We start from the raw sequence: 27148 nt of genomic DNA, 5'->3' as shown, positions 1-27148 counted from the left end.
GGGTATAAAAACATAGCATGTTTAAGAGCTCGGAGTCAACTCCGGAGTCGAGCAATTTTTCAGCAGATCTGATTGAGACCCCATTTAAAGGTTCTTTCTATCTATGAAACTTTATAGCCCTACTCCCTAATGTAGCAGCATTTTGCTTTACATTAGGATTTCACAAAACGTATGATGAGCTATTCAGAAATGTTTATAGAATAAGATTGACATTTTGCAAATGTGCTCAAGCACATTTAAAGTGAATTTCATACATCCCTGGAAAAAAACTACAGAAAATCAAAAGTCGTCTGTGTAGTCTTTCCAAATGCTTAAGAGTCAAGAAGATGCCTGCGAGATTCCCCTCACCGCCAGCAGCTAAACTGTGTTGGTATGGTGACAAAATATAGTAAGAGTGTGACATGAGACCGGGTGACGTGCCCATTAATGCCATAGTGACACTTTTGCAAGCACAACGGACAGCTAGACAATTGAACATTTTTTCTTACTGAAAATGTCTTTGGGATTTTTTAGAGCAAAAACAAAAAAGACGAAGGAAAAACCTAGCAGCCAGACTGTATGAGGTTGTTTTGGTGCAGTTGCAATAAATTTTCATTTTCCACTTGAAGTGATACAAAAGGTATCGTCATTGCACATTGGCCCCTCTCTCTCTCTCTCTCTCTCTTTTAAGTGTCGGGCGCACTCGTTTTGCCAATGGAAGTTTTGTTATACTTTAATGCTGTCGGAAGATGGATTGGAAGATTACAGTGATTTGCTGTGATGGAAATTTGCATGCAAATGTTGACAGTGTTGCTGCTGAAGATTCTTTGCAAGGTACGTCCATCCGTCTGTCTGTCTACAGCCTTTGTTGGCTCTTCAAATGGTGTGACAACGGGAGCAATTTAAGTGGCACTTTTTCCTCTGCCACTAACTTGACTCATAGCGATTTTCAATTTTTAGCTCTTTGCTTTCGAGCGATTTTAATGGCAACACCCATTATTTGTGTAAGGAAATTGTTTTGCTGAGGTCTGAGTTGATTTCGTTTTGCTGCAGCGAGTGAGGTGATGGTACCCATGCGCAATGAGCAATGCGCATTGCTGTTTGTATGGATTGTGAAATCGTTAAAAAGGGTTTGATTTGATTTTTCTACATTTTGCTGCCTATTGAGATCACTAACTCACCCAGATTTTCTGTTGTCTTTTGTCTGGTTTTTACGTTTCGATTTTAAATAGACAGTTTTTCGGTGTGGTTGTTGTTTTGTTTTCTTTAAATAAAGGCTTGCTAATAAAGGTGTTCCTTAGTTGCTGCTGTAGTAAAGTGTCTTCCGCTTATATGTGAATAAAGTTAATTATAGCTCCATAGCCCTGCATGTATCTATGGAGGAGAGCTCTAGGTGCTGCAAGATCGTTTCTCATGTAGGCGTTAAATGTAGACTAATGTAGAAAGTTATTCCACATTTGATCACACTGTTTTTATTTCTTTTGGGTTGGATCGGGGTGGAGTTGCTTTGGCACAATTATTTGATTTGATATCACGATCATTCAGACTATGGAATAATTACACCCATGCATATGTACCGATACAGTATGATGTGCATATGTTTTAAGAGGTAGTGATATTAAACAAACAAATTTTTAATTTCAACCAAAATGTCAAAATAACATGTCAGAAAAATTTGAATTTGTCAATTACTTTAAATTTCAGTTACATTTTTATACCCTCCATCATAAGATGGGGGGGTATACTAATTTCGTCATTCTGATTGTAACTACTCGAAATATTCGTCTGAGCCCCCATAAAGTATATATATTCTTGATCGTTGTGAAATTTTATGTCGATCTAACCATGTCCGTCCGTCTGTCCGTCCGTCCGTCTGTCGAAAGCACGCTAACTTCCGAATGAGTAAAGCTAACCGCTTGAAATTTTGCACAAATACTTCTTATTAGTGTAGGTGGGTTGGTATTGTAAATGGGCCATATCGGTCTATGTTTTGATATAGCTGCCATATAAACCGATCTTGGGTCTTGAATTCTTGAGCCTCTAGAGTGCGCAATTGTTATCCGATTGGAATGAAATTTTGCACGACGTGTTTCGTAATTATATCCAACAACTGTGCCAAGAGTGGTTTAAATCGGTCCATAACCTGATATAGCTGCCATATAAACCGATCTTGAGTCTTGACTTCTTGAGCCTCTAGAGTGTGCAATTCTTATCTGATTGGAATGACATTTAGCATTTTGTCTTTTGTTATGATATCCAACAACTGTGCCAAGTATGGTTCATATCGGTCCATAGCCTGATATAGCTGTCATATAAACCGATCTTGGGTCTTGAATTCTTGAGCCTCTAGAGAGCGCAATTCGTATCCAATTTGAATGAATTTTGGCACGTAGTAGTTTGTTATGATATCCTATAACTGTGCCAAATACGGTTCCAATCGGTTCATAACCTGATATAGCTGTCATATAAACCGATTTGGGATCTTGACTTCTTCAGCCTCTAGAGGTCGCAATTATTATCCGACTTGCCTGAAATTTTGTACGACGGATCTTCTCATGACCATCAACATACATTTTTTATATGGTCTGAATCAGTCTATAGCCCGATACAGCTTCCATATAAATCGTTCTCTCTATTTTACTTCTTGAGCCCCCAAAGGGCGCAATTCTTATTGGAATTTGGCTGACATTTCATATAGGTCTCCAACATATAATTTAATTGTGGTCCGAACCGGTCCATGTCTTGATATCGCTCTAATAGCAGAGCAAATCTTTTCTTATATCCTTTTTTGCCTAAGAAGAGATGCCGGGAAAAGAAGTCGACAAATGCGATCTTTGGTGGAGGGTATATAAAATTCGCCCCGGCCGAACTAAGCACGCTTTTACTTGTTATATATAAGAAGAGGATTGATTTGTGTATTTCGTATAGACTCAAAAACGGCTGAATCGGTTTTCTTGAAATTTTCACAGATGGTGCACTATGGACCCGTAGTGAAAATAGGGTACTTAATTGTTTGGTATCTGGAGAGGGAGGCCGACCCTCCGCTTTACCCTAATTTTCAGAAATGAAATGTATTTGGGAGTAGACCACGAATCTGATATCAACATTCGGAACAAACTGTCTCGGGGACGTCCCACCCACACAACAACCCACAAATATGTCGTATTTGTTTACCATGACAATTTGTGTGTTAACAAGTAAAAAGGCGTTAAGTTCGGAACTTTGGATACCCACCACCTCGGGTTATATATAAACCACCTTTCGTCAAATCCGGGGAAAAATGTATACCTTATGACCCCTAGCAGCTATATAGAAATATGTTCCGATTTGGACCAAATACTTATAAGTACAAGTCATTGTTCAACTGTATAAAACAAAATTTTGCTCTTTTTAGTGGCTATATCTAAAAATAAACCGCTCTGAACCATAAACGACACGGAAGTTATATCGAAAGTTTTATCACAACTCACTGTCCCAAATTTCGGCAACATCGGACAATAAATGCGCCTTTTGTGGGCTCAAAACCTTAAATCGAGAGATCGGTCTATATGGCAGCTATATCCAAATCTGAACCGATCTGAACCAAATTGGCGGAGGATGTCGAAGGGCCTAATACAACTCACTGTCCCAAATTTCAGCAAAATCGGATAATAAATGTGGCTCTTATGGGCCTAAGACCCTAAATCGGAGGATCAGTCTATATGGCAGCTATATGCAAATCTGCACCGATCTGAACCAAATTGACGGAAGATGTTGAAGGGCCTAACACAACTCACTGTCCCAAATTTCAGCAAAATCGGATAATAAATGTGGCTTTTATGGGTCTAAGACCCTAAATCGGAGGATCGGTCTATATGGGGGCTATATCTAGATATAGTTCGATTTGGCCCATCTTCGAACTTAACCTGCTTATGGACAAAAAAAGAATCCGTGCAAAGTTTCAGCTCAATATCTCAATTTTTGAAGACTGTAGCGTGATTTCAACAGACAGACGGACAGACGAACGGACATGTCTAGATCGTCTTAGATTTTTACGCTGATCAAGAATATATAGACTTTGTAAGGTCGGAAATGGATATTTCGAGTAGTTACAATCAGAATGACGAAATTAGTATACCCTCATCTTATAGTGGAGGGTATAAAAAGAGTGGATCTCTATATTGATAGATTTAAAGGCCCATACCAGAAACCGGGTATAGTTGCTGACTTTTGCAATAGGGGGCTTAAAAGAAAGGTATTTGAGATTAGGAAACGCGCTTGATATCTAGTTTTGAGCTTAATGACAACATGAGGACCAAATAAATGATATTTGAGAGTAGAGCGCTATGCTAATATATCTTCAGGGCTAAATGTTTGGGGGACCACCCTACATACCAAAACACTCTTAAATCGGACATATTTACCGACCATGTCAATGTGGGGCTCAAATGAAAGATATTGGGGTGTAGAGTACGAAATTCATACTCACTTTCAGACCAATTTTTTGTGGGTCTACCGTTACCCAAAACACCCCACAAATAGCAATTATTTTCTGACCATCGCAATGGGGCTCAAATAAAGGTATTTTGGAGTAGAACACTAATCTAATATCCAAATGTGGGTCCATGTATTTGGAGCACCGCCCTTCCCCAAAACACACCCAAAGAGTAGAAATTTACAGACCAAGGCAACATGTGGCTCAAATAAAAGGTATTTGAGATCAGAAAACGATTTTCATAACCAAATTTGGGGCCAAGCGTTTAAAGCAATGGCATTATTGGCTTTAAATAAATGGTATTTGAGAGTAGAGCATGATGTTTATATTTCTTTCAGGGATAAGTTTCTGGGGTATCACCTCACCCCCGAAAACACCCATAAATCGGATATACATATTTAACGATCATGGCAACATACGGCTCTAATGAAAGCTATTTGGGAGAAGAGAACGAAATTCATTCCCACTTTCGGGAATCCCAACTGGGTGTCCACACCACCTTGGGGGCCTTCCCAATCCCAAAATCCCCATGGTAATATCGGGCTCAAGTGTAGTCTTTTAAGAATGGAGTACATCTAACAACCAAACTTAAATGACCCTATACCCTAATTTTCATAGAATCGTATTTCACTTAAAACTATTAAATTGCCGAAAATAAATATTCAAATTTATTTGCGACAAGTTTGTTCAATATAAAGTAAAAGAAAGCACAGCGGAGCGGTCCCAGTTCAGCCAAGTACATAAAATCTGGTGACATATTTTTAAAAAATGTCTCTAAAGATAAACTTAAATTTCCAATGTATTATATTCTGCCTTTCTTGAACCATTATTTTGATGATATTTTCTCGGATTATTCAAAAATATCACCCAAACCAAGGGTTTCCCAGAATTGATTCTCAGCATTATGTTGAGCGAATTTATATTGTGTACCTTTTAGGATCTCAAACAATATTACGCGATGTTTCTATGACTTTAAATCTTAACAACTCTTCGTCCCCAAAAATACACAAAACACCTCTGTTGAATCAAAAAACAAAGAATTTTAATATTGCATTAAACATTTAGCTAGCAATAGATCATCAACTTTATTATGGGTTCATCTCCACTGTTCGCTCTTTCGCTAACATGCAGATTTTTTGTAAAACATACAAATATTGATGAAAGACAGTTGAAAAAGATTTGTGCCGACCATTGAAAATGTAGTCTGTCTAGGGAAATATATAAAACGTTGCCGCATTAGCACCTCTTCTTGTCTGACTATCTGACTGACTGACTGACTGACTGGATGGCTAAAAGGGGCTGCCTGTATCTGCTAAATAGCAAAGCAGCCTGATTGCCACACAATGTAAAGCGCATGTAATAGGGGGAGTTTTATTGACAGCAGCAATTACTTACGATGAAATGTTGCAAGTTATGAAAACACACACAGATAACGATTCTGCACCAAAAGACTCTATAGCAGCCGCACAAAAACCCACACTCAAGATACTACGATTTGAAGAAAAAATCCTTTAAGGAAAAACAACTAACCAGTGGAGAAGCAAGAACACTTGTTATTGTTATACCTGTGTGTGTATGGAGTTCGTAAGCGTTTGCAAAACTTAACTCAGCGTTGTCTATCAAATAAATAAAAAGATGATTGAATGTGCCTGCAAAAGTATTGGGGGTAGTGTTGCCAATGCATTCCATATAAATACTTAACACACATGTAAGAAACCTCACCCAAGACCTCTTTGACACAGTTGTTGGAAGTAAGAATTAAATACTTCATGAAAATTTTCAACCAAATCGGATAGGAATTGCGCCCTCTAGAAGCTCAAGAGGTCAAATCCCCAGATCTCTTTATATGGCAGCTATATACGGTTATGAACCGATTTGAACCATACTTGGCATAGTTGTTGGATATAATAACAAAACACGTCGTGCAAAATTTCATTCCAATCGGATAAGAATTGCGCCCTCTAGAGGCTCAAGAAGTCAAGACCCAAGATCGGTTTATATGACAGCTATATAAGGTTATGGACCGATTTGAACCATACTTAGCACAATTGTTGGATATCGTAACAAAACACGTGGGGCAAAATTTCATTCCAATCGGATAAGAATTACGCACTCTAGAGGCTCAAGAAGTCAAGACCCCAGATCGGTTTATATGGCAGCTATATAAGGTTATGAACCGATTTGAACCATACTTGGCATAGTTGTTGGATATAATAACAAAACACGTCCTGCAAAATTTCATTCCAATCGGATAAGAATTGCGACCTCTAGAGGCTGAAAAATCAAGACCCAAGATCGGTTTATATGGCAGCTATATCAGGTTATGAACCGATTTGAACCATACTTGGCACAGTTATTGGATATCATAACAAAACACGTCGTGCAAAATTTCATTTCAATCGGATAGGAATCGCGCCCTCTAGAGGCTCAATAAGTCAAGACCCAAGATCGGTTTATATGGCAGCTATATATGGCACAGGTTTTGGATATCACAACGAAATACTTCGTGGAAAAATTCATTCCAATCGGATAAGAATTGCGCACGCTAGAGGCTCAAGAAGTCAAGACCCAAGATCGGTTTATATGGCAGCTATATCAGGTTATATACCGATTTGAACCATACTTGGCACACTTATTGGATATAATAACAAAACACGTCGTGCAAAGGCTCAAGAAGTCAAGACCCAAGATCGGTTTGTATGGCAGCTATATCAAAACATGGACCGATTTAGCCCATTTACAATACCAACCGACCTACACCAATAAGAAGTATTTGTGAAAAATTTCAAGCGGCTAGCTTTACTCCTTCGGAAGTTAGCGTGTTTTCGACAGACAGACGGTCGGACGGACGGACAGACATGGCTAGATCGACATAAAATGTCACGACGATCAAGAATATAAGTTAACAGTTACTAAATTTCTGTTTTTATTAATTTGAGTGCTTTTACAGAACTGAATCAAAAATCTTAAACTTAGGTTGAAGTTGGTTGGTGCTGCTGTTGGCGCTGCTGCTGTTGGTTGGTGCTGTTGCTGGTGCTGCTATTGGTTTCTTGCTGATTGACGATTTTGTTATTGTTGTCGTCATGAGGTGTCAGGTTACCCGCTTTGCTGTGTTTGCTGTTGATCTGCGGTACTGGTGGATACGGATTGTTGACCCTTGCGTTAGCTGTAGAAATGCTTACATTTCATTACCATTACCATTTCATATTGTTGCTTACAAATCATGATGGTTCACTGTTTGTTGTTGCAGGCGGACAATGTTGACTGACAGCGGTCAATGAATTAATCAATAGAATCAGCAATTTTTTGGTATCGAAATCCAATATAAAGAATTTTTTGTTTGGCTGACATCCCAGCAAACATCTTTGATGTTAACACCTCCCCTCTTAGTTACGAGCGTCCTCGATCGTAATACCGTTAGAAGTAAGGTATCTGAGATAATCTTGGTACGTCTCTTGGAAAGTTTGTTGAATTCGATGTCGGAACTGATAGTTGATTGGGAGGTGCTAGATTAACGGTTTCAATCAATGGGCGCTGCTTTCTTCTTATCAAGAACAATACCAGAATGAGAGCTGCAGCTATTGTGAGTAAATGCACGGCCGCACTCCATTTGTTTTTAATGTTCAACAGTTCTATCGCTTTTGTATTGTTTAGATGGATCCTTTTTACAAATTCCAAAGTGGTTACTTCTTCTATTTTTGATCCAGGAGATCTAGGTTGTAGGATTGCAGGTAATGGTTCGGCATACGTTGTTTGGAAATAGTTGTATGTCTCGTTGTCAATTGTTATGGAAGCGTTTTGAAACTTGATTATGAAGGTTCCCGTAAGATTGTACTGCTCGTCGTTGATGAGAATGGTACCATCGAATTGATTTAGTAGAATCATCCCAGGCAAGACTTCCTCTACTGTAGGGGTGGTGCTATGTCTCAATAAAGTACAGTTTGCTTCTACGCTTTTTAAAAGATTTAACAAACAATTTTCTTTTTCTATTCTTTTGACATTATTTAAATTACAAACAGTCAGATTATTGAAAGATTTACATGGTTTAAGGATCCCATAGGATTCATTTTTACAAACTAGTATTTCATTATAATCAATTTTATTAATAAGATCCCCACTCTTAGTGGGTTTAATCAAGAGTTTACTGCAGGAATCTAAATTCGTAGTCGGTACATTGACAATATAAATAAGTGATTTTTCATTTGATGCAATTTTTACTTCAGAGAATTCGAATATTTCTTCTATGTTTACAAAGGGAATTGAATCTTTCTCGAAAAGCTCTTTTGCAATATTCACTTCAGTGTTCGACAATACAAATGAATTTATTATGCCGGACTTTGCCCAGTGAATGGCATAATTTACATTAACAATTTCTTCCTTTAAAAGGTCAATTTTCATTTTGAGCATGGTTATAAAATTTTCATTGGTTTTTACAATTTTTATAATTTTGTTGGTATTTTCTGTGAGTTCATCTATTTTTTTTAGAGACAGATTATTTATTACAACCTGCCTATTATTGCTTGACAAAACATTGTTAATTTTTTGCTCTATTATCTCGAAATCGTCGTGATCTGGATTTCCGGCGATCCATTTCCAAGTAGATCCAATAAAATTAAGAGATCTCTTTACTCTGGGCTTAATCCTATCTAGGTGACGCTGAAGTTGGGTAAGTTCATGTTGAAGGTATGGATAAAGAGGATGGGATTGGTTTATATTCTGACGTAGGTGTTGCTGCAGGGTATTAATTACATTCTGGTAGTCCTCTGTCTCAATAACATGTATTAATTTCAAATATCCCGTCTGAAGTTTCGCATAACCAGTATTTATAGAAATAATCTGTGAGTTGGAGTAATCTAGAATCTGCACCTCAGCCTTTGCAAAAAGGGATAAAAATCTGGAAAGATGGAATTTACTTTAGTTTCTAATGTTATTCTTATGAACAATGCGACCTGACTCCGTAGTGATTGTGCTATTTTTATTTTCTTTAACAATTTCCTCGGCATAGCTTTTACTCAGCTTTGTTCCTAGCCTCTTGTTAACCTTCACGAAAACTTTATCTCCTGGTTCATAATCCTTATGGTTTGTTCTATTCTTGTTATGGACCCTCATATCACTCGCCTGTTTCTGTTTGAGTTTTTCGACTATCTCCATTTTTTCCCTCTCCAGTTCTTGGGGTGCAGTGAAGACACGTCTTCCAAAGAATGCCTCAACTGGTTTTCGTGCAGTGGTAGAATGAATCGAATTATTATATTCAAACAGAGACTTATGAAGGAGCTCTGAGAAGGAATCAGGGGAATTCTCTGCCTTGATGCACCTCATAATCTCGGTCAGTGTCGAATGGAACCTCTCTATTTGTCCATTGACGTAGCTAGCGTATGGGGGAACTTTAAAGATTTTTACATTATATTGGTTTTCCAACATGAATACTATTGCCGAAGAATTAAATGACCTTTCATTGTCCATAACCACTATCTCGGGCATGCCGAATGCTAGAAGTATTTCCCTTAATGGTTCCTTTATATCCGTAGTAGCCCTCGATTGCAAAACCTTCGCCTGGGCGTATTTAGAGAACTTGTCAATAGCGGTTAGGACTGGTTTCCTCTCTGTTATAAAAATATCTATGTGGACAATTTGTCCCGGGAATTCAGGGATTGGTGTTTCCTGAAGCATAATCTTATTAGGGTGGCGTTCGTATTTGTTCTCTTTACAAATTTTACATAGTTTGGTAACTTTCTTTATTTTAGCACTCATTTTGGGAAAGTAGAATCTCTTCAGCAATTGTACTTTGTTCTCGGAACTGTTTCTATGAGCTCTCTCATGTTCCCTAATAATTTCTTCCTCCTGTTCATCCTCGTTCGTAAGGTCTTGCACCATTGTCCTAGTGTATTTGGCTTTATATCTGCCAAAGTTTGTGCTAAATATCTCTTGAAGTTTTCCTAAAATCTCATCTGAAGTTTTAATACAATTCGTTACTGACGGGTTCAAGCATTTTTTTAGATTGTCCAATAAGTTGCTCTCGGATGTGTCCGATAACTCAAGTGTGTGTCTATGGTATTGTGGAAAAATTGTATCGAATTTGTAGGACGTCATTTCTTCTTGAGATATTATAATTTGATTCTTAAAAGCATTTAATGGGGCGTCCGTATATTGTATTAAGTCCTGGGGTGAACTTTCGTCACTATGCTGTGTCGCCGTCAAGGAGTTTATATGAGACACTCCTTGTGGGATTCTTGATAGGGCGTCAGCCACAACATTAGTGCTCCCTGGTTTATACAGCAGTTCATATTTATAGTCCTCAAGGAAGGCTTTCCATCTTTTAAGTTTATAATTGGAATTCTTATTATTCAAAGAGTATGTCAAGGGAAGGTGGTCCGTAAAGATCTTCATCTTGGCCGATCCATAGAGATAATTCCTTAATGACTTCAAGGCCCATACTATTGCGAGCAATTCTTTCTCATTAGTCGCGTAGTGTTCCTCGGACTTTTGGAGAGTTCTAGAAAGGAATATGATGGGTCTGTCATCCTGCGATAACACTGCTCCAAGGGCATAGTTTGAAGCGTCTGTTGTCAATTGGAATTCCTTGCCGAAATCCGGGTATGCCAATAAAACGTCTTCCGAAATTAATGAATCTTTCAGTTTATTGAATGCTGTTATCGCATTTTCATCCAGATCAACATTAATTTTTTTAGACATGTGTTTCGAGACGCGACCTTTCTCCCCCCTCAAAAGCAAAGTTAGAGGCTTTGCTATTTTAGCGTAGTCTTTTATGAAGCGCCTGTAGAAATTCGAAAGTCCAAGGAAAGATCTTAGGTCTTTGAGGGTTCTCGGAAGTGGAAAATTCTTTATGGCCTCTACTCTTGTTGGATTAGTTCTAATTCCCGAATCGGATATCAGAAATCCTAGGAACTCCACTTCATTTTTTAGAAACTCACACTTATCCAGTTGAACTTTCAGGTTAGCACCCTCTAAGGTCTGGAAAACAGTGTGCAGGTTCTTCAAATGCGTTTCCTCGTCTTCTGCAAAAATGATAATGTCATCTATGTAGACAAAACATATCTTCCCTATATGTTCCCGCAATATGTCATCCAAGGCTCTTTGGAAAATAGAAGGGGCGTTTTTCAACCCAAACGGAAGCCTTGTAAATTCATATTTACCGTTGTTAACCGAAAAGGCGGTTTTTCTCATATCGCTTTCCTTTAATGGTATCTGGTGGAAACCACTTTTTAAGTCGATTACTGAAAACCATTTACTTTTCGAAAGTTGCGGTAAAATTTCATTAATATTGGGTATCGGATATTTGTCTGGAATAGTGATATCGTTCAGTTTACGGTAATCGATAACCAAACGGTACTTCTTTTTTCCCGAAAAATCTGCCTTTTTGGGAACAATCCAAACCGGTGAATTGTAGGGCGACCGGGATGGTCGGATTATGTCATCGTCTAGTAGTTCCTGAATTTGGCTCTCAACTTCGTCCTTCAAATGCATTGGATACGGATAGTAACGTGAATAGACTGGAGAGTCATTCTTTGTTTCTATCTCACCTACAACAGTCGTAGTGAACGTCAATTTTTCATTAGGGTCACTAAATAAACCCTTAAATTGCCTGATAATGACATTAAGTTCGTTTATTTGTCGTTCAGACATGTGCGTATTTCTAATGTCAATGGTGTTAATGGATTGTGAAAGTTGTTGCTTGAGGCGTATTTTTCTCCTATTGTTGAAAACCACATAATTTTCAAACGTATAAATGACAGCTCTCATCTCCCTCAAACTGTCATTACCTATGATGCCATGGAAAGTCTTCAATGTTGGAAGAATAAAGAACGTCAAGGGATTCTCGTCTTCGTTAAAGACGCTTACCAATGTATGGTGAGTGATCTCGGTCCTACCACCAACAGATCTAGCGAAAAAATTTTTTAAATTAGGGGTAGGATTCTTTACTAAATCGGACTGGATATAATTTTTATTTGAACCGGTATCTATCAAAAATTTCAATATACGGCCTGAACTCATCCTGCATTCAATATAGGGCAAGGACGAGTTCGCTAGTCTAAAAAATTCACATCAACAAAGTCGTCCGCTTCGGTGTCACCCCTATCATAATATTTCTCGAGATAGTCCTCGAAGGGTTGAAGCTTCTCCTCATCTTCATAATTCTCCATTGTCTCTTCGTAAGATACTGCCTGACTACCCTGATGACTATCCTCCTGTTCGGATTCAATATTGAAATTCCTCTGCATCTTTTGAGGTCGATGCACTTGGTAGGACTGACTGAGCGGTCTTTTCTCCATAAACCTATTACCCTGTCCAGGTCTGTTCACGTAATCAACTGTGTTCGTACGCATAGACCGATCTATATCCATCGGTTCTGGCCTGGGTTGTGGCTTCGGTATCGTCGGTCTTTGCGGTATGTTATTGCTGGTGTAAAATTGCCGTGGAGGCATTTGTGGTGGGGAATTACCAGTGTAGAATTGCCGTGGAGGCATTAGTTGTGGGGAATTACCTGCATAAAGTTGCCGTGGAGTCATTTGGTTAGCATATTGCTGCACTTGCCAACGTGCAGGCGAGTAACTCTGGAAGTTATGCGTGGGAAGAGGATGATGTGAAACTTGCGGTTGCCCGTGGTTGCGATACTGCGGATGGGCCATAGCCTTATCCGTTTTCATATGAGCGTTAGCATACTGCGTCCTATATTGCTGATTTTCTAGCTTCAGACACAAATGTAGTGCCTGAGGAAGGTCGGTTGGTTCCCTAATTCCCAGTAATCTTGGTAAATCGCCTTTAAGCCCTCTTATGAAGGTGTCCAGGGCTTTGTCCCGATAAGTCTGGGTCATAATATCCAACGATTCCCTACCCATATCCATGCAAGCCAATTTGTTCATTATCAATGACAAATGCGCATAGACGCTCTGGTAGAAGTCCTGAACTGTGCTCTGTCCCTGAATCAGTGAAGACATTTGGTACTCGAGAGTTGACAAATCCCTTTTGTCTGCATAATGCAGAGTCAAACACCGGGAAATACAACTCCAATCTAATGGGGTATTATATGACTCAAGGGCGGCATCCGCGCTACCAATGATTTTGTTCCTAACCACATTCAATATTCCGAAATATCTAGGGGTCCCTTTTGATGCCTCATAGAGTTGCAAGACCCTATCGACGCTCTTCTTCCACGAACTAAATTCTCCCGGATTACCGGAGAATTCCCTGAGGCATCTGACTATGTCAGGGATCCTATCTAGATCGTCTAGTTCTCCCCTAAAACGTTCTTCTATCTGCTGGTCAACACCGGATATGTCTGCGTTAGGGTTTAGTATTTCCCTAACCGTGCGCCTAGACTGTTCTACACATGCCCGCAGTATTCTATCCATGTCAATATTACCATTAGGTAGAGGAGGCGGTGGATTGGGAATGTTAAGGATTGGGGGTCTCAATAAGTCACCATTTGGGTTAGCCATATTTCTAATTATTTTCCAACTTTTCCTAAATCTATTGATTTTTCTATTTCCTGCAGTTAAAATTTCTAAATTCTTTAATTATTCACAAAATTTTTTTTTTTTTTTTTTTTTTTTTTTTTTTTTTTTTTTTTTTTTTTTTTTTTTTTTTTTTTTTTTTTTTTTTTTTTTTTTTTTTTTTTTTTTTTTTTTTTTTTTTTTTTATCTACCAGAGTTTTCACGTTTTTTTCACTTTCGTACTTAAATTCTTCTTAATTATTAAATCTAACTTTTTCCAACTTTTCTTAATTCTATTGATTTTTCTATTTCCTGAAGTTACAATTTTTAAATTCTTTAATTATTCACCAAAATTTTTTCTCTACCAGAGTTTTCACATTTTTTTCACTTTTGTACTTAAATTCTTCTTAATTATTAAATCTAACTTTTTCCAACTTTTCTTAATTCTATTGATTTTTCTATTTCCTGAAGTTACAATTTTTAAATTCTTTAATTATTCACCAAAATTTTTTTCTCTACCAGAGTTTTCACATTTTTTTCACTTTTGTATTTAAATTCTTCTTAATTATTAAATCTACGATTCACAACTCTTTTTTTTTTTGTTCACTGCCTACTTACAAATGTATCCCTATAAAGATTTTCCATACGTCCATGGAGGCGATTTCGTTGTCCTTTCGTTAAATCTACTTGGAGAATCGTCCGCTTACTTGTTGACGTGTGTTGAGCCGGTAGTTGTAGCTACAGCCTCTGTGGTCTTCTAGGGTGTTTTTTTGGTCCTTGGTCACAGCCTCCGGGTGCGTTGATGGATTGTTGGGCGCCAGTTAACAGTTACTAAATTTCTGTTTTTATTAATTTGAGTGCTTTTACAGAACTGAATCAAAAATCTTAAACTTAGGTTGAAGTTGGTTGGTGCTGCTGTTGGCGCTGCTGCTGTTGGTTGGTGCTGTTGCTGGTGCTGCTATTGGTTTCTTGCTGATTGACGATTTTGTTATTGTTGTCGTCATGAGGTGTCAGGTTACCCGCTTTGCTGTGTTTGCTGTTGATCTGCGGTACTGGTGGATACGGATTGTTGACCCTTGCGTTAGCTGTAGAAATGCTTACATTTCATTACCATTACCATTTCATATTGTTGCTTACAAATCATGATGGTTCACTGTTTGTTGTTGCAGGCGGACAATGTTGACTGACAGCGGTCAATGAATTAATCAATAGAATCAGCAATTTTTTGGTATCGAAATCCAATATAAAGAATTTTTTGTTTGGCTGACATCCCAGCAAACATCTTTGATGTTAACATATATATACTTTATGGGGTCTCAGACGAATATTTCGAGTAGTTACAAACGGAATGACAAAATGAGTATACCCCCCATCTTATGGTGGAGGGTATACAAATCTATGCCCCCGTAGCAGCTATATCGAAATATGTCATTTTGATGCACGCTGGTTACCATATTTGGTTATAGCTGCTATATAGACCGATCTGCCGATAAAGGGTCTTATGCCCATAAATAGTTTATTATACCCACCACCGAAGGATGGGGGTATATTCATTTTGTCATTCCGTTTGCAACACATCGAAATATCCATTTCCGACCCTATAAAGTATATATATTCTTGATCAGCGTAAAAATCTAAGACGATCTAGACATGTCCGTCCGTCTGTCCGTCTGTCCGTCTGTCTGTTGAAATCACGCTACAGCCTTTAAAAATTGAGATATTGAGCTGAAACTTTGCACAGATTCTTTTTTTGTCCATAAGCAGGTTAAGTTCGAAGATGGGCTATATCGGACTATATCTTGTTATAGCCCCCATATAGACCGATCCTCCGATTTGGGGTCTTAGGCCCATAAAAGCCACATTTTTTATCCGATTTTGCTGAAATTTGGGACAGAGAGTTGTGTTAGGCCCCTCGATATCCTTCGTTAATTTGGTTCAGATCGGTCCAGATTTGGATATAGCTGCCATATAGACCGATCCTCCGATTTAGGGTCTTAGGCCCATAAAAGCCACATTTATTATCCGATTTTGCTGAAATTTAGGACAGTGAATTGTCTTAGGCCCCTCGACATCCTCCGTCAATATGGCTCAGATCGGTTCAGATTTGGATATAGCTGCCATATAGACCGATCCTCCGATTTAGGGTCTTAGGCCCATAAAAGCCACATTTATTATCCGATTTTGCTGAAATTTGGGATAGTGTGTTGTGCTAGGCCCTTCGATATCCTCCATCAATTTGGCTCAGATCGGTCTAGATTTGGATATAGCTCTCATATAGACCGATCCTCCGATTTGGGGTCTTAGGCCCATAAAAGCCACATTTATTATCCGATTTTGCTGAAATTTGGGATAGTGAGTTGTGTTAGGCCCTTCGATATCCTCCGTCAATTTGGCTCAGATCGGTTCAGATTTGGATATAGCTGCCATATAGACCGATCCTCAAATTTAGGGTCTTAGGCCCATAAAAGCCACATTTATTAGCCGATTTTGCTATGATTTGAGACAGTGATTTGTGTTAGGCCCTACAACGTCCTTCGTCAATTTGGCAGAAATCGGTTCACATTTGGATATAGCTGCCATATAGACCGATCCTCCGATTTAGGGTTATATGCCCATAAAAGCCACATTTATTATCCAATTTTGCTGAAATTTGGGACAGTGCGTTGTCTTAGGCTTTCCGACGTCCTCTGTGAATTTGGCTCAGATCGGTCCAGATTTGGATATAGCTGCCATATAGACCGATCCTCCGATTTGGGGTCTTAGCCCATAAAACACGCATTTATTGTCCGATGTCGCCGAAATTTGGGACAGTGAGTTAAGTTAAGTCCCTTGACATACTTCTGCATTATCGCACTAATCGGTCCAGATTTGGATATAGCTGCCATATAGACCGATCTCTCGGTTTTAGGTTTTGGGGCCATAAAAAGCGCATTTATTGCCCGATGTTGCCGAAATTTGGGACAAAGAATTAAGTTAAGCCCCTCCACATATTTCTGCTATGGGACATAAGTTATAAGTTTTGCACCGGATTTTGACGAAAGGTGGTTTACATATATAGCCGAGGTGGTGGGTATCCAAAGTTCGGCCCGGCCGAACTTAACGCCTTTTTACTTGTTTTCTATCCGATTTCGCTAAAATTTGAATCAGTGAATAGTTTTAGGCTTTCCCGCATATGACCTAAATATGGTTCAGATCGGACTATATTTAGATTTAGCTGCCATACAGACCGATCCGCCGATAAAGGGTCTGAAACCCATAAAAGCTGCATTTATTACACCATCTGAAGCTCACAAAATCTTTATTTTTACCCGATTTCGTCGAAATTTGAAATAGTGAGTTGGTTTAAGCCTCCCGACATCCAACCCACATATGAATCAGATCAGACTATATGGATATGGCTGTCTTATAGACCGATCTTCCAATTTAAGGTCTTAATCCTATAAAAAGTTGATTTATTGTCTAAAAATTTTACTTGTAAATGAGTTCTCGGGACCCGATTAAAATATGATCGAGACCAGCCACTATTGAGATATAACTACGGATATAGTAGTGGAGCTATAATAAAATAGGATGATTATTATATCCTTGTTTAATTTAGTCCAGATCCGTCCAGATTTGGTTATAGGTGCCATATAATCTAATATACTTTCTTTACACTTTTTTTCTAAAGCAAGCTAAAAGTAACAGCTGATAACTGACAGAAGAAAGAATGCAATTACAGAGTCGCAAGCTGTGAAAAAATTTGTCAACGCCGACTATATGAAAAATTCGCAATTTCTTTTTGGGCAACCCAATAGCTGCCTAAAAGACCAATATTTTGTTCTACAAAATTGGGTGCTTAAGTTATCCAATTTTTACCCGATTGTGACAAAAGGGGTTAATATATACCCGAGGTGGAGGGTATTTAAAGTTCGGCCCGGCCGATTTTAATGCCTTTTTATTTGTTTCTATTTCTAGAAACATTTGGTTAAAAGTTTTGTATCTATAACATTTTTATATCCACCACAATCAGATGGAGGTATAATTACCTGGACATTCCATTTTTAAGTCCTCGAAAAAAAGATCTGCGACCCCGTAAAGTATTTATATTCTTGATTGTCTGGACATTTTGAGTCGAACAAGCCACGCCCGCCCGAGTAATGCAAGCCGCTTGAAATTTTGCTCAAATACATCGTATTGATAGGTCATTGGAGATTTCAAATGGGCCATATCGGTTCAGATTTGGATGTAGCTCCCATATAAACCGATTTGACATATTTAGCCCCTAGAAGCCGCAATTGTTATCGGATTTGACTTATTTTTCACGTAGTTTTCTGTCATGACGTCCAATAACCGTGCAAGGCACAGTGTAAATCGGTCTATAACCTGATATAGCTCCCATATAACCCGATCTTCCGATTTGACTTCTTGACTTTGGCTTAAATTGTGCACATAGTGTTCAATTATGACATTCAACAACTGTGCCAAGTACGGTTGAAATCACTAATAACTAATAACCTGATATAGCTTCCATATAAATCTCTCTCACGATTTCACGTCTGGATCCCCTGGAAGCCACAATTTTCCTCCGATTTGGCTAAAACTTTGCACGTGAAGTTCAATTACGATTTCCAATAACTGTACGGTTGAAATCGGTCTTAAACCTGTTATAACTGTCATTATACCCTCCACCATAGGATGGGGGGTATACTAATTTCGTCATTCTGTTTGTAACTACTCGAAATATTCGTCTGAGACCACAGCTGTAGCTGCCATATAAGCCGATCTTAGGTCTTGATTTCTTGAGCCTTTAGAGTGCGCAATTCTTATCCGATTGGAAAGAAATTTGGCACGACGTGTTTTGTTATGATATCCAACAATTGTGCCGAGTATGGTTCAAAATGGTGTACAACCTGATATAGCTGTCATATAAACTGATCTTGGGTCTTGACTTCTTGAGCCTCTAGAGGGCGCAATTCTTATTCGATTTGAATGAATTTTTGCACGAAGTATTTTGTTATGATATCCAACAACTGGGCCAAGTATGGTCCAAATTGGTTCATAACCTGATATATCTGCCATATACACCTATCTGGGATCTTGACTTCTTGGGCCTCTAGAGGTCACAATTATTATCCGATTTGCCTGAAATTTTGTACGATGCATCCTCTCATGATCCACGGTCTGAATCGGTCTATAACCCGATACAGCTCACATATAAATCGACCTCTCTATTTTATTTATTGAGCCCCCAAAGGGCGCAATTCCTATTCGAATTGGCTGACATTTTACATAGGTCTCCAACATATAATTTAATTGTGGTCTAAACCGGATCATATCTTGATATCGCTCTAATAGCAGAGCAAATCTTTTCTTATATCCTTTTTTGCCTATGAAGAGATGCCGGGAAAAGAACTCGAAAAATGCGTTCCATGGTGGAGGGTAAATAAGATTCGGCCCGGCCGAATTTAACACGCTTTACTTGTTATACCCACCACCGAAGGATGTTGGTATATTCATTTTGTCATTCCGTTTGCAACACATCGAAATATCCATTTCCTATAAAGTTGAAATATTCTTGATCAGCGTAAAAATCTAAGACGATCTAGACATGTCCGTCCGTCTGTCCGTCTGTCTGTTGAAATCACACTTCAGTCTTTAAAAATAGAGATATTGAGCTGAAATTTTGCACAGATTCTTTTTTTGTCCATAAGCAGGTTAAGTTCGAAGATGGGCTATATCGGACTATATCTTGATATAGCCCCCATATAGACCGATCCGGCGATTTAGGGTCTTAGGTCCATAAAAGCCACATTTATTATCCGATTTTGCTGAAATTTGGGACAGAGAGTTATGTTAGGCCACTCAACATCCCTCCTCAATTTGGCCTAGATCGGTCCAGATTTGGATATAGCTGCCATATAGACCGATCCTCCGATTTAGGGTCTTAGGCCCATAAAAGCCACATTTATCATCGGATTTTGCTGAAATTCGGGACAGGGATTTGTGTTAAGCCCTTCGACATCCTTTGTCAATTTGGCCCAGATTGGTTAAGATTTGGATATAGCTGCCATATAGATCGATCTTTTGATTTAGGGTCTTAGGCCCACAAAAGCCACATTTATTATCCGATTTTGATGAAATTCGGGACAGTGAATTATGTAGGGGCCGTCGACATCCTTCGTTAATTTGGCTCAGATAGGTGCAGATTTGGATATAGCTGCCATATAGACCGATCCTCCGATTTATTGTTTTGGGCCCATAAAATGCTCATTTATTGTCCGATGTCGCCGAAATTTGGAACAGTGAATTGTGTTAGGCCTTTTGACATCCTTCGTCAATTTGGCTCAGATCGGTCCAGATTTGGATATAGCTGCCAAATAGACCGATCCTCCGATTTAGGGTCATAGGCCCATAAAAGCTACTTTGATTACCCGATTTTGCTGAAAATTGGGACAGTGAGTTGTGTAAGGCCCTTTGAGATCCTTGGTTAATATGGCTCAGATCGGTTCAGATTTGGATATAGCTGCCATATAGACCGATTCTCCAATTCAGGGTCTTAGGCCCATAAAAGCCTCATTCATTATCCGATTTTGCGAAAATTTGGGACAGTGAGTTACGTTGGGCCCTTCGACATCCTCCGTTAATTTGGCACAGATCGGTCCAAATTTGGATATAGCTGCATATAGACCGATCTCTCGGTTTTAGGTTTTGGGGCCATAAAAAGCGTATTTATTGTCCGATTTTGCTGAAATAATGGACAGTAAGTTACGTTGGGCCCTTCGACATCCTCCGTCAATTTGGCACAGTTCGGTCCAAATTTGCTGCCATATAGACCGATCCTCCGATTTAAGGTCTTAGGCCCATAAAAGCCACATTTATTATCCGATTTTGCTAAAATAATGGACAGTGAGTAACGTTGGGCCCTTCGACATCCTCCGTCAATTTGGCACAGATCGGTCCAGATTTGGATATAGCTGCCATATAGACTGATCCTCAGATTTAGGGTCTTAGGCTCATTAAAGCCGCATTTATTATCCGATTTTGCTGAAATTTGGGTCAGTGAGTTGCCTTAGGCCCTCCGATATCTTTCTTTAATTTGGTACTGATCGGTTCAGATTTGGATATAGCTGTCATATAGACCGATCTCTTGATTTAAGTTTTTGGGCCCATAAAAAGCGCATTTATTGTCCGATGACGCCGAAATTTGGGACAATGAGGTGTGTTGGGCTCTTCGATGTTGGTCTTCAATTTGGCTCAGATCGAACCAGATTTGGATATAGCTGCCATATAGACCGATCACTCGGTTGAACAATGACTTGTACTTATAAGCATTTGGTCTCAATCGTTTGATATGTCTATATAGCTGCTATGGGGCATAAGGTATGCATTTTTCACTGGATTTTGACGAAAGTTTGTTCACATATGTAGCCGAGGTGGTGGGTATCCAATGTTCGGCCCGGCCGAACTTAACGCCTTTTTACTTGTTTTTTTATTGTTCGGTTCCAAAAGCTTTCGTTTTTGCCTGGTTTGCCAGAAATTTGGTACATAGTAGTCTACGCCTTTATGCCTTTCAACTAAATTTATTCCGTGTCAATTTTACACAGATTCCATTGTTGGGTGGGTTTCAAAGATTCGGCCCGTCACAACTTAGCACGTTTTTACTTGTTTTTAAATTTTCTTTCTATATGCTGACCTTGGCAACACTGCAGGTAAGGTCTGCAATGTTACTAAGGTCTAGCAGAAACATTTGGTTTGGCTGTCAACTTTGCAAAAACGATTGGATAGGCAGTCAGACAGATGGACGGACTTAAGTACGCTTGGACAGACAGTATAAATCACAAATTGAACGTTTCACATTTTAATGGGGTGGCAATCATTTGCAGTGGTTCTTGTTTTTGTTGTTACTACGTTCCAATGTTGTTATATCTGTGCAGTTTTCTAGTACAACATGTCTGGCGAAGTTTAGAGCTTTCTAGCTGCAGAAAATTAAGGCGGTCTGAAAAGTGGTTAAGCACTCTATTATTAAATAATAACAGTGTGCGTGCCTCATTGCCTTTGCTTCCCATTTAAAAACGGAAAGGAGGTGGTAAAATGATTACTGATTGAACAACAAGTGGTTTTCTTTTGTCGATGTCAGGCAAAACAAGTAAAAGCGTGCTAAGTTCGGCCGGGCCGAATCTTATATACCCTCCACCATGGATCGCATTTGTCGAGTCCTTTTTCCGGCATCTCTTCTTAGGCAAAAAAGGATATAAGAAAAGAGTTGCTCTGCTATTAAAACGATATCAAGATATGGTCCGGTTCGGACCACAATTAAATTATATGTTGGAGACCTGTGTAAAATTTCAGCCAATTCGTATAAGAATTGCGCCCATTGGGGCACACGAAGTAAAATAGAGAGAACGATTTATATGGGATCTGTATCGGGCTATAGACCGATTCAGACCATAATAAACACGTTTGTTGATGGTCATGAGAGAATCCGTCGTACAAAATTTCAGGCATATCGGATAATAATTGCGACCTCTAGGGGTCAAGAAGTCAAGATCCCAGATCGGTTTATATGGCAGCTATATCAGGTAATGAACCGATTTGAACCTTATTTGACACAGTTGTTGAAAGTAAAAATAAAATACGTCATGCAAAATTTCAGCCAAATCGGATAGGAATTGCGCCCTCTAAAAGCTCAAGAAGTCAAATCCCCAGATCTGTTTATATGACAGCTATATCAGGTTATGGGCCGATTTAAACCATACTTGGCACAGTTGTTGGATATCATAACGAAATACTTGGTGCAATAATTCATTCAAATCGGATAACAATTGTGCCCTCTAGAGGCTCAAGAAGTCAAGACCCAAGATCGGTTTATATGGCAGCTATATCAGGTTATGGACCGATTTGAACCATACTTGGCACAGTTGTTGGGTATCATAATAAAACACGTCGTGCGAAATTCCATTCCATTCGGATAAGAATTGCGCCCTCTAGAGGCTCAAGAAGTCAAGACCCAAGATCGGTTTATATGGCAGCTATATCAGGTTATGGACCGATTTGAACCATACTTGGCACAGTTGTTGCATATCATAACAAAACAGGTCGTGCAAAATTTCAATCTGATCGGGTAAGAATTGCGCACGCTAGAGGCTCAAGAAGTCAAGACCCAAGATCGGTTTATATGGCAGCTATATCAGGTTATGGACCGATTTGAACTATACTTGGCACAGTTGTTGGACATCATAGCAAAACACGTCGTGCAAAATTTCATTCCAATCGGATAAGAATTGCGCACTCTAGAGGCTCAAGAAGCAAGACCCAAGATCGGTTTATATGGCAGCTATATCAAAACATGGACCGATATGGCCCATTTACAATACCAACCGACCTACACTAATAAGAAGTATTTGTGCAAAATTTCAAGCGGCTAGCTTTACTCCTTCGGAAGTTAGCGTGCTTTCGACAGACAGACGGACGGACGGACGGACGGACGGACAGACGGACGGACATGGCTAGATCGACATAAAATGTCACGACGATCAAGAATATATATACTTTATGGGGTCTCAGACGAATATTTCGAGTAGTTACAAACAGAATGACGAAATTAGTATACCCCCCATCTTATGGTGGAGGGTATAAAAATGGTTCGAAATAGTGTTGTAGGAATTAAAGAAACCGCATTTGTTATTGAAATAGAGTAGAAAATGTTTTAAAAATCAAGCAGTTATTGAGAAAAACCAGTAAGGAAAGGCAAAAGTCGGGCAGTGCCGACTGTACAATACCCTACACCTACCCTATAAGTACAAAGTGGGTGCTATATCCAATTCTGAACCAATTTTGATGGACTTCGGCGGATGTTTTCAGATTGGTTATGGAACAATCTGTATCAAATTACGAGGATAAATGTTCAAACTGTAAAAACAATGGTTGACAAATGGCAGCTTTATGGCAAATTATCCAAAATCTATGGGAGCTATATCTAAATCTAACCCGATTTCGACCAAACGTCGTACATATGGTGGTAGTCGTCGTGGAAAGCGTTGTGCAAAATGTTGGCAAGATTGGTCATAAATTCTCTTGCAGTGGCTCTAGAAGTGAAAATCGGGCGATATACATATATGGCAGCTAGATCTAAATCTGAACCGATTACTATCAAATTCACCTGTAATACTGAGAGTCGTAAGAAAATCCTACTTGTCAAATTACAGTATTAGTCCAAATCGGACGAACGAATATATGGGAACAATATCCAAATCCGAAACAGTTTTTTTGAATTTCAATGGGCTTCGTGTCTCGGCCATAAAAGATGAAAGTACCAATTTTGAAGACGATCGGACGAATATTGCGACCTGTAGTTTGTACACCAATTAACATGGATAGCCGTACGGATAGACGGACATAACTAAATCGAATCTGAAAATGATTTTGAGTCGATCGGTATTCTTGACAATGGGTCTATCTCTCTTTCTTCTGGTTGTTACAAACAAATGCACTTAGCTATTATACCCTGTATCACAGTGGTGGTGTGGGGTAAAATTACCAATAGACGGACAGATAACTGAATGAACAAAAGATAGACGGCTATATGAAAATTTATACAAAAGGACTTCGCTTTAATTGGCTATGACATAACATTTATCCCATTAGCCAAATATAGCATTCCATCCGCCTCAATGTTCTGCGCTCCTTCTAAAATCTCTGACACCAAGTGTCGAGATGCGTTTCACTCATCGGACTCGTCCCGCTTTGTGCTCCTTCATTCATTCTGACAACTTGACCTAGCTAACGCAGCCGTTGTATTTCGATACGTGTAACTAAGCTATCGTCGGCATACAACACCTACAGCTCGTGGTTCATACGACGGCTATATTCTCCATTAACGCAAACTGGTCCATATATTTGACGAAGAATCTTTCTCTCAAACACTCCAAGCACTGCCTCGTCTGCTTTCACAAAAACCCATGCCTCGGAACCATATAACAACACGGATAGTATGAGCGTTTTGTATTATTCGTCGGTTTGTTTCAAAACTGGTGTCATTCGTTTCGGTTACGGCGGTGCCAAGGTAAGTTAAGTTTCTGGCTATCTTAAAGTTGTGATTAACAACTTTCTCCCTTTTCTTCTACTGCTTGGGATACTGCCAGACCAATTATTTACTGCCAGACCAATTTTCACGGATTCACTTTCGATGCTTTCCGGTGAACGACCCATGATATCGATGAGTAGTGTGCCATATCCATTCACATCTGCATCTCATATTAACTTCTCCAGCAGAATATTAAAGAGATCGCACCATAAGCTGTCTCCTTGTCTGAAACCTCGTTTGGTATAAAATATTTGGGAGAGATGTCATCCTTATTAATTTTGCAGGGATACCAAACACAGATATGACTTGAAATATCTTTGCACACATAGGGCTGTCGAAGGCGGCTTTGTAGACAACAAAGAGATGATAAGAGGTTACCTGACCTTCTCGGGTGTTTTCCAGGATTTGGCTTAGCGTGAATATGTGGTCTACGGTGGATTTACCAAGTCTTAAACCGCTTGGATAGGGCCCAATCATCCCATCGATTTTAGTACGGGACAAAGTATGCTGATCTTCCAATCATGGGGATAAGCGTTCTTCTGGCCAGATCGCACAGAAAAACACATGCATACGCCTTATCAGCATGTCGACTCCGGACTTAAATAGCTCAGCGGGTAACCTGTCGGCTCCTGCTGCCTTGTTGTTCTTTAGTCGGGTTATTGCTACTTGCACCTCATTCTGACAAGCAGGTAAACATTCTGTACCATCAACAGGTATTGGTTCTACGGAATCCTCTTCGCCGCCATCGTTATACACTAGCAGCTGGAAAAATGTTTTTTCGATATCATCAGCACGCTATCTGATGGCAGTTACCAGATTTCCTTCTTTGTCTCTGCAGGAGGATGTGTTTGCACCAAATCCATCGGTTTGATGTTTAATTCGTTGGTAAAACTTCCAGACTTCATTCTGACTCCTGTAAATCTCAATTCGATCACACCCAAGTTTTTCCATTTGCTTTTTCTTTCTGCGGAATAGACGTTTTTATACCCTCCACCATAAGGGTATACTAATTTCGTCATTCTGTTTGTAACTACTCGAAATATTCGTCTGAGACCCCATCAAGTATATATATTCTTGATCGTCGCGACATTTTATGTCGATTTAGCCATGTCCGTCCGTCTGTCCGTCCGTCCGTCCGACATTTTATGTCGATTTAGCCATGTCCGTCCGTCTGTCCGTCCGTCCGTCCGTCTGTCTGTCGAAAGCACGCTAACTTCCGAAGGAGTAAAGCTAGCCGCTTGAAATTTTGCACAAATACTTCTTATTAGTGTAGGTCGGTTGGTATTGTAAATGGGCCATATCGGTCCATGTTTTGATATAGCTGCCATATAAACCGATCTTGGGCCTAGATTTCTTGAGCCTCTAGAGTGCGCAATTCTTATCCGATTGGAATGAAATTTTGCACGACGTGTTTTCCTATGATATCCAACAACTGTGCCAAGTATGGTTCAAATCGGTCCATAACCTGATATAGCTGTCATATAAACCGATCTTGGGTCTTGACTTCTTGAGCCTCTAGCATGCGCAATTTTTATCTGATCAGAATGAAATTTTGCACGACGTGTGTTGTTAGATATCCAACAACTGTGCAAAGTTTGGTTCAAATCGGTCCATAACCTGATATAGCTGCCATATAAACCGATCTTGGGTCTTGACTTCTTGAGCCTCTAGAGTGTGCAATTCTTATCCGGTTGGAATGAAATTTTTCACGACGTATTTTGTTATGATATCCAACAACTGTGCCAAGTATGGTTCAAATCGGTTCATAACCTGATATAGCTGCCATATAAACCGATCTTGGGTCTTGACTTCTTGAGCCTCTAGAGGGCACAATTCTAATCCCATTGGAATGGAATTTCGCACGACGTGTTTTGTTATAATACCTAACAACTGTGCCAAGTATGATTTAAATCGGTTCATAACCTGATATAGCTGGGTCTTGACTTCTTGAGCCTCTAGAGGGCACAATTCTTATCCGATTTGAATGGGTTTTTGCACGAAGTATTTCGTCATGATATCCAACAACTGTGCCAAGTATGGTTGAAATCGGTCTATAACCTGATATAGCTGTCATATAAAAAGATCTGGGGATTTGACTTCTTGAGCTTCTGGAGTGCGCAATTCCTATCCGATTGTAATGAAATTTTGCACGACGTGTTTTGTTGTTATATCCAACAA

The sequence above is a fragment of the Stomoxys calcitrans genome, chromosome 1 (genome assembly GCF_963082655.1).
Source record: "Stomoxys calcitrans chromosome 1, idStoCalc2.1, whole genome shotgun sequence".
NCBI lineage: Eukaryota > Metazoa > Arthropoda > Insecta > Diptera > Muscidae > Stomoxys > Stomoxys calcitrans.
The sequence above is the reverse complement of the archived record's forward strand: the minus strand, read 5'-3'. Positions refer to the sequence as shown.